Source organism: Microcebus murinus, chromosome 3 (assembly GCF_040939455.1).
Source record: "Microcebus murinus isolate Inina chromosome 3, M.murinus_Inina_mat1.0, whole genome shotgun sequence".
Taxonomy (NCBI): Eukaryota; Metazoa; Chordata; class Mammalia; order Primates; family Cheirogaleidae; genus Microcebus; species Microcebus murinus.
The window spans coordinates 94,096,300-94,104,685 of NC_134106.1; the positions used below are offsets into that span (position 1 = coordinate 94,096,300).

Consider the following 8,386-nt stretch of genomic DNA (forward strand, 5'->3'; position numbering starts at 1 on the left):
TAAGTTTTGCTTTTATTAATATCTTTATTATTTTCTTCCTTGTTCTTTATTCTGATTTACTTTGTTGTGTTTTTCCTAGCTTTTTTTTGATAAGAATGTAATTCATTCTTTAATTTACTGATATAAATTCATTAAGACTGTGAATCTTTTTCTAGTCACTGTTTTCATTATATCCCCTAGATTCTTATATGTAGTTTTTTCATTATCAGTATTTTTAAGAAATACTACAACTTTGCTTTCTCTCCTTTCTCCCTAAAGCTGTTTATAAGAGTATTTCATTGCAGATGGATAGGACTTTAAAAATTTTTTTGTCAATTATGCTCATCCGTATTACATTATGCTGAACAAATGTTTTTGTGTATTGTTTTTACTTTATGAAACTTAGGATTTTATAAAGTATTTGACTTAATATATAAAACTTCTTCGTGAATATTTCATGAGAAGAAAGTAGATTGTACATTATTTGGGAATAGAATTCTATATATATTCATAAAATATCTCTTAGTGTGCTTTTACATCTTTTATATCCTTGTTTTAGATTCACTTATCTTGGCCTAAAAGTGAGGATTTTAATTCTGTGTTTGCCCTTCTGAATTCTCTGTAGTTTCTGTTTATGAAGGTGGTCGTTATGTTATCTAGCACATAGATACTATAATAATAAATGTTATATCTACTTTATGATTTATGGTCTTTAACATTCTAAAGTAGCCTTCTTTATTTTTATTTATTTATTTTACCTGGTTAAAAATTATTTAATTCCACCCTAGCTGACATGAGGATTACAACAATCTTGGCTTTCTTACTGTTTTCACTTGCCTTCTGTATTTTTGCTCACTCTTTTATACTTTTGGTCTTTTTTTAAATAATTTTCTATTAGATGTGTCTCATATGCATACACAACTTAAATGTGGGTCTTGTTTTATGAATTACTCTGGACATCTTTTTAATAGGTGAGTTCAATCTTTTTACATTTCCTACAATGAGTGATATATTATTGTAAAAATATTTTTTTTCTTTCTCCGTGTGCTCTATTTTCTTTGCTTGTAAAATTTTTTAATACTTAGGATCATTTGTCTTTCTATGTATTATCAGTTTTGCCTACCATTTCTTATGATGCCTTTAGTTCCCCCTTTCCTTAGTTAAGCTATTTGGTATTCAGCCTTCCAATGATACCTTTGATGCCTACATAATATCTATGTGGCATTCAATAAACTCCCTTCCTCCATTTCCCCAGCCTTCTCTCTTTGCTCTATCCTTAGATTTAATACAGCCAATACTCAAAATCACTCCTTTTGTCATTTATTAATTGTATGAAATCTGCCCTACAGTACTAGGGCCAACAAACAGTGGGGCAAACGTGGCCCACCATCACTTTTTGTATATAAAGTTTTATTAAAACACATTCACACTCATTCATTAAGGTACTAGCTGTTTTTGTGCTACAATGGCAGACATGACAAGCTACAACAGAAACTATATTGCTGGCAAAATACACAATATTTACTATCTGGCCCTTTGCAGAAAAAGTGTGCTGACTAGAGCACCAATAGACGATTCAAGTAAGGCTTTACATATGGTATTTTCTGAGTTCTTAAATGTTTAATAATGTTTTTGACCATTGTCATACCTGAAATACAACTTAACTTGATACAAAAACTTTGGCTCACATATTCTTTCCTTAATTTCTTTGAAAATGTTGCTCTGGGGTTGTCTTTCTTTAAATGTTGTTGAGAAGTATGAGTGATTATTTTGATTTTCATTCTCCTTTGTGACTTAGTCTTTTTGTCTTGACACTCACAGGAATTTTTTTCACATTATCGTAATTCCACCAGGATGTGTTAAAATGGACTATTCTGTGTCAATTATCGTGAGTGCTATGTAGTTACAAATATTTTATTACTGTAAAGTTTTTTCAAATTATAGCTTTAATATTTATTGTGCTCTACTATTTAGTTTTCTTCTTTAGGGCTCTAATTACACGTGTTGGATTTGAGTATGTGTGTGTGTGTATCGCCTACAGCAATAATTTTCTTTATCTGTCTTTTTACCACATTATTTCATTTTCATTCTCTTCTCCAAAGACCCTTATTGCATTTTCAGTCCAATATATTCTCCTTTGGGTACCCTAAAATTAAGTCCTAAGATGATTTGTTTTTCTAAAATTTTATTCCTGATTTTAGTCAATTCTCAATTCCCATCTTCCTTTTTGTCTACTTCTATTCTAATTGTCTGAATTTTGTATAAGGCATTTTATCATACCTGTAAATGCTTCTTTTAAGATTATATAATTCACTTTAGAGTATTATGATCTAGCATTCTTCTGTTTGCTGGCTTTTCTGATTGTTTGTTTTGTTTTTACTGAGAATTTTCATAAGTTGATAATGTTATGATCGTCACTTTTTTTTTCTTCATCTGTCCCATGTTTTATTCATTTTGAATTACTTTATATTTCCAGACCAGCAGTAACTGTTAATGTAAAAAAAAAACCCCAAAACTGCTATATACAAAAAGGATCTGGATGAGAGGACCCTCCTGTGCTGGTATAGTATAGTTTCTTTAATTAATGGTGCGCTTTTAATGGCAGAGTGAATGGAATGGTCGATGCACTTCCACTTTTGTGATTTTCTTTTGTTTCTATAGGACCCTTAATTTCTACCTTCTATTTATTAATAAGATTACAAACAACATCCCTTCCAAGTCACCCTGTCTCTCTGAGAAGTGGTACCTTGCCAAGATTGCTACCTCTAGTCATGTGCTCTTTCAAGATACTTCCTTTTTAATCCCTTAGTATCTACCCAGACTTCATTATTTCCCCATTCAATGTGGAACATGTTTTCCCTGGGCACTAATTCAATGTGTTATACTACATCTGTGTGTTAACTACCTTCTCATCTATTCTGCACCATTTCCAACACACTTTTCAGAGCTAACTTTCTAGAGCTGTTGAATGTAGGTATTTATTTCCTGACTAACTTGATATAATATTCTGTTTTTCTAATTATGCTATAGAAATGTACTATATATGATTTATTTTCTCTCTTTATTAATTCATATTTTGTCTGCAGGAAGAGCAGATTATGGAGAGATTTAATTATACTTTTTAAAACTGAGGACACCAAAGAACATCTGTTTATGTGGGTTTTTTCTATATTTAAAATAAAAACTGAGAACTTGAAAAAAATTATATATTCACTTGAAAATAATAAGCCTATTATGTTATCATATATAATTTTCTGAAAGTAGCAATATTTTCTCCCCCAAAAAAGAATTTAGCAAGAAAGGTGATATTGCTTAATAACTTCGCAGATTTCTTTAATGTCTGGCTTAATGGAAGACTTTCATGTCTACTTATACATTCAGTCTATTAGATATTTTGTTTTGGTTGATGTATACAATGAAAATCTTTGTCTCGAAGATTGTGGTTGGAAATAAGAGGTATACTTGTAATGGGCATTTTAGGTATGTATGGCTATTGTTTGATCTTAATATGTCACCAGAATGTGATGAATGGTAGTTTCTTAAATATTAGTTGCAGTGTGGAATTTGAAACTGTATCAATGAAGATTTCATACTGTTACACTAAAATCCTTTGTTCTATCATGTAATTTGAATGGATCTTTTACCAATGCATGATTTTCTAACATTGATGCATTGATCTTTTGGAAAATGTTATGTGATATACAGATCTTCCTAATGTTAACACATTTCATTATATAATAGCATATAAAAATTACATCCATTAAATTCACCAACAATCTTATCAGAAAAAGTCTTTATGTATTGGAAAGCTGTAAAGTTCATCATGGTGGCAAGACAAGTCTTCCAAAATTCTAATTTCTACTTGAAAATTTGAAATTTATCACTGGCAACATATACAATCGGTGTTTTTTCTTGTAGACACAAGCTGACTTCATTAATTTTTGAAAAAACAATTGCTATTCAGTTAACTATTATTCAAGCCTGAATAATAACAGCTTGTCTGTCAGTCATTCTTTCCAGTAAAAATGATATTATAAAAAAGATGGCAAGTCCAGTTCACAACTTGAAAAAAAAATCAGACAAGTGCTTTTTCCTCAAGACAACCAGCGTATCTCAGTATTCAGTAGAAGTATTTTATAAGCACTTTGCATTTTATTGCACAGAATATTTTTTTAATGTCTAAAACAAGAGTTAAAATTTAATAAATTAAAAAATTTTCTTCCTTTATTAAGTACATTCTTAAATGGAATTTTTTTTTTTTAGAATGTGTGTGGTGAAGAACACAAGAACTACTAGGTATGGTTTATTGCCACTGGCTTGATTCATGATAATGTACCAGCAATTTTCCCCAACATTGCTTCTGCAATATCAGAGCAAAGGTCAACATAGCATAAGTAACAAGTCAAGTCTTAGAATTAAAAAAAAAAGTTTTTACCCTGTAGACTCTTTGAAAAAGTCTTAGGAATCCCAGGGTTCCATGTATCCCATTTTAAGAACCACCATTTTATAGAAACTTAATATAATTTTATACCATCATGAATAGTATACTGGAAGAAGGCAATACGGAAGAACAGTTGGAAGTATATCACTGTAGTCAGACATACTTGGAATGAAATTCCAGCTCTGCCAATTACAGGCTATGTAACTTGGGGCAGGTTACGTTGTAGACCACACTTCATTTTTATTTTTTTTTTTTTGAGACAGAGTCTCACTTTGTTGCCCAGGCTAGAGTGAGTGCTGTGGCATCAGCCTAGCTCACAGCAACCTCAATCTCCTGGGCTAAAGCAATCCTGCTGCCTCAGTCTCCCAAGTAGCTGGGACTACAGGCATGCACCACCATGCCTGGCTAATTTTTTCTGTATATATTAGCTGACCAATTAATTTCTTTCTATTTATAGTAGAGATGGGGTCTCGCTCTTGCTCAGGCTGGTTTTGAACCCCTGACCTCGAGCAATCTGCCCGCCTTGGCCTCCCAGAGTGCTAGGATTACAGGCATGTAGCACCACCAATAGACCACACTTCTGAAAATGGTCTAAATAGTGCCTAAAGGAGTTGCTTCAATGATTAAATGAACTAACATACAGAGTGCATACCAGTGCCTGTCACGCAGTCCTCCAAAAGTAATAGCCAAACATTGTTAAAATGTCCATACTGCTCAAAGTGATTTACAGTTTGAATGCATTTCCCATCAAAATTGCAATGTCATTTTTCATGGATCTAAAAAAAATAATCCTCAACTCCCTATGAAACCAAAAAAGCCCCAAATAGCCAAAGCAATCCGAAGCAAAAAGAACAAATCTGGAGGCATCACATTACCTGACTTCAGATATACTAAAAGGCTGTAGTAACAAAAACAGTACTGTATTAGTATAAAGGTAGACACATAGACCAATGGAATAGGGAACCCAGAAATAAAACCATATAGCTACAACTATCTGATCTTCAACAAAGCAGACAAAAACATACACTGGAGGAAAGGATACCCTATTATGGTGCTAGGAAAATTGGATAGCCACAGGCAGAAGAAAGAAATTGGATTCCTCTCTCACACAATATACAAAAATTAACTCATAATTCATTAAAGACTTAAATGTAAGACCTAACACTATAAAAATTCTAGAAGAAAACACAGGAAAAAAACCTCTTTTATACATTAGCCTAGGAAAATATTTTATGAGTAAGACCTTAAAAGCAAATACAGCAATAACAAAAATAAATAAATGGGACTTAAACCTAAAAGTTTCTGCACAGCAAAGGGAGTAACAGAGTAAACAGACAACCTACAGAATGGGAGAAAAAATTTACAAACTATACATCCAACAAAAGACTGATTCATATCCAGAATCTATAAAGAACTCAAACAAATCAGGAAAAATACAATAACCCTATCAAAAAGTTGGCAAAACACATGGACAGATTTTTCTCAAAAGAAGATAGATAAAAGGCCAACAAACATATGAAAAAATGCTCATCACTAATTATCAGGGAAATGCAAATTAATGAGATACCACCTTACCACTGTCAGAATGGCCATCACTAAAAATCATGGATGTTGTCACAGCTGCAGTGAAAAGGGAATGATTATATAGCATTGGTGGAATGTAAGCTACAACTGCCATAAAAAGCAGTATGGAGATTCCTCAAAGAACTGAAAGTGACCTACCATTTGATCCAGCAATTCCACTACTGGGTATCATTCCGAAGGAAAATAAGTCATTATGTTATATCAAAAAGACACCTGTACTAGAATGTTTATTGCAGCATAATTCACAATTGAAACATACGGAACCAGCTGAAATGTCAATCAACCGATGAGTTCATAAAGAAAATGTTTGTGTCTGTTTACACACACACACCCCGTGCATGCGCGATGGAGTACTACTCAGCCATAAAAAGGAACAAAACAATGTCTTTGACAGCAACTTGGGTGGAACTGGAGACCATTATCCTAAGTGAAGTATTTCAGGAATGGAAAAACAAATATCACATGTTCTCATTTATAAGTGGGAGCTAAATGAGAGGTATATATGGTTATCAAGAGGTACAATGGACACTGGAAACTAAGAAGAAGGTAGGGTGGCAAGGGAAAGAGGGATAAAAATCTACCTATCAGGTACAACGTACACTATGCCTGTAATGGGTACAGTGAAAGCCCTAACTTCAGCATGATACAATTCATTCATATAACAAAAAACACTTGTATCCCCTAAATTTTTTGAAATGAAGATTATTTAATTTTTATACAATATAGCTAATTTCTAATAATGCCTACCAGGAGAAAAATATCAGACAAGGCAATAGTTTGAGTAGTCTCTCTAGATCAAAAACTTAATAAATGAGCAAAATCTTCGAAGTATTTTATCAACAGTAATTTAATTAAGAGATGGCTCTGAGACTTAAGAGAAAGGAAGACAGTATTAATCGTTCCAAAGAGTATGCAGATAAAGGAAAGGAAGTAGGAAATAAGGTACAGAAAAAATTCTAGAATTTCAGAATATAAAATTTAGATACTAGAATATTGTGACATTTTATCTGTAGTAATCTTAAAAAATATTGATCTTTTTATCTTTTTTTTGCATTCTATTTCACTAATTTTTGCTTATAATTTCTTTGTTTGCCTTCCTCCTACTTATTTGGGATGAATTTTCTTTAACTCCTTCACTTAGATCTTTGGCTCATTCATTAAACTTCCAATCTTGTTCTTTCTAATATAAGCATTTAAAGCTATAAATTTCCTTCCACCATGTTAGCTTATGTCTACATATTTTAAAATGTTGTATTCCTGATGCCATTCAGTGCTAAATATAATCTAATAGCCATGAGTTTCTTATCCCATGAATTACATAGATTATGTCTTAAAATTTTCATATTTATTTAAAGTTACCATTTTTGTTATTAATCATCTTAATTGAACTGTAGTCAAGGAATACAGTCTATATACCAGTTTTTTACTTACTGATTTCTTTCTTTCTATTTTTTTTTTTTTTTTTTTTTTTTGAGACAGAGTCTTGCTTTGTTGCCCAGGCTAGAGTGAGTGCTGTGGCATCAGCCTAGCTCACAGCAACTTCAATCTCCTGGGCTCAAGCAATCCTGATGCCTCAGCCTCCCAAGTAGCTGGGACTACAGGCATGCGCCACCATGCCTAGCTAATTTTTTCTATATAATTAGTTGGCCAATTAATTTCTTTCTATTTATAGTAGAGACAGGGTCTCACTCTTGCTCAGGCTGGTTTTGAATTCCTAACCTCGAGCAATCCACCCGCCTTGGCCTCCCAGAGTGTTATGATTACAGGTGTGAGCCACTGCAACCGGCCTACTGATAATTTCTTAATGATCTACAACGCACTTTTTATAAAATTTCAAGTATACTTGAAAAGAATGTGTGTTCTTCAATGATTGGGGGTTCAGGATTCTACATATGTCCATGAGATCAAATTTGTTAACTTTGTTGTTCAAATCTTCTTTCTTATTATTAATTTTGGGTCTGTTTGACTTACTGCATAAGATGTTATTAAACTTTCCATGATATTCTCCTTGTACATTTGACAGTACTTACTTCATCTAATTTAAGGTTATGTTATTGTGATCCACACATTTAGAACTGTCATGGTTTTTCTGGGGAACATTACCTTTTATCATGATATAAAAATCCTCTCATACTTTGTGTCTTTAAAAATCATTATGTCCAATGTTAATATGTTGTTACACATATTCAGTCAGTCTTTTATTAGCGTTTGTTTTTTTCCCCACCTTTCAGCTTTTCCAGGAATTCTTTATAAAGAACATATAGGTGGATCTGAATTTTTATTCTGATAATCTATGTCTTAATTAGAGAGTTCATACTGTGTATATTTAGATAAGTGATATTTCTATTTATTCCTACTTTTTTGCTTTGTCTATATCCCAGT

General features: G+C 32.4%; 1 protein-coding gene across 21 annotated transcripts in view; it reads right to left on the reverse strand.

Annotated features, from left to right (window-relative positions):
• The window catches only part of LCORL (ligand dependent nuclear receptor corepressor like), a 164,441-nt gene that overhangs the window by 63,212 nt on the left and 92,843 nt on the right, over positions 1–8,386 (reverse strand). The window lies entirely within an intron of this gene.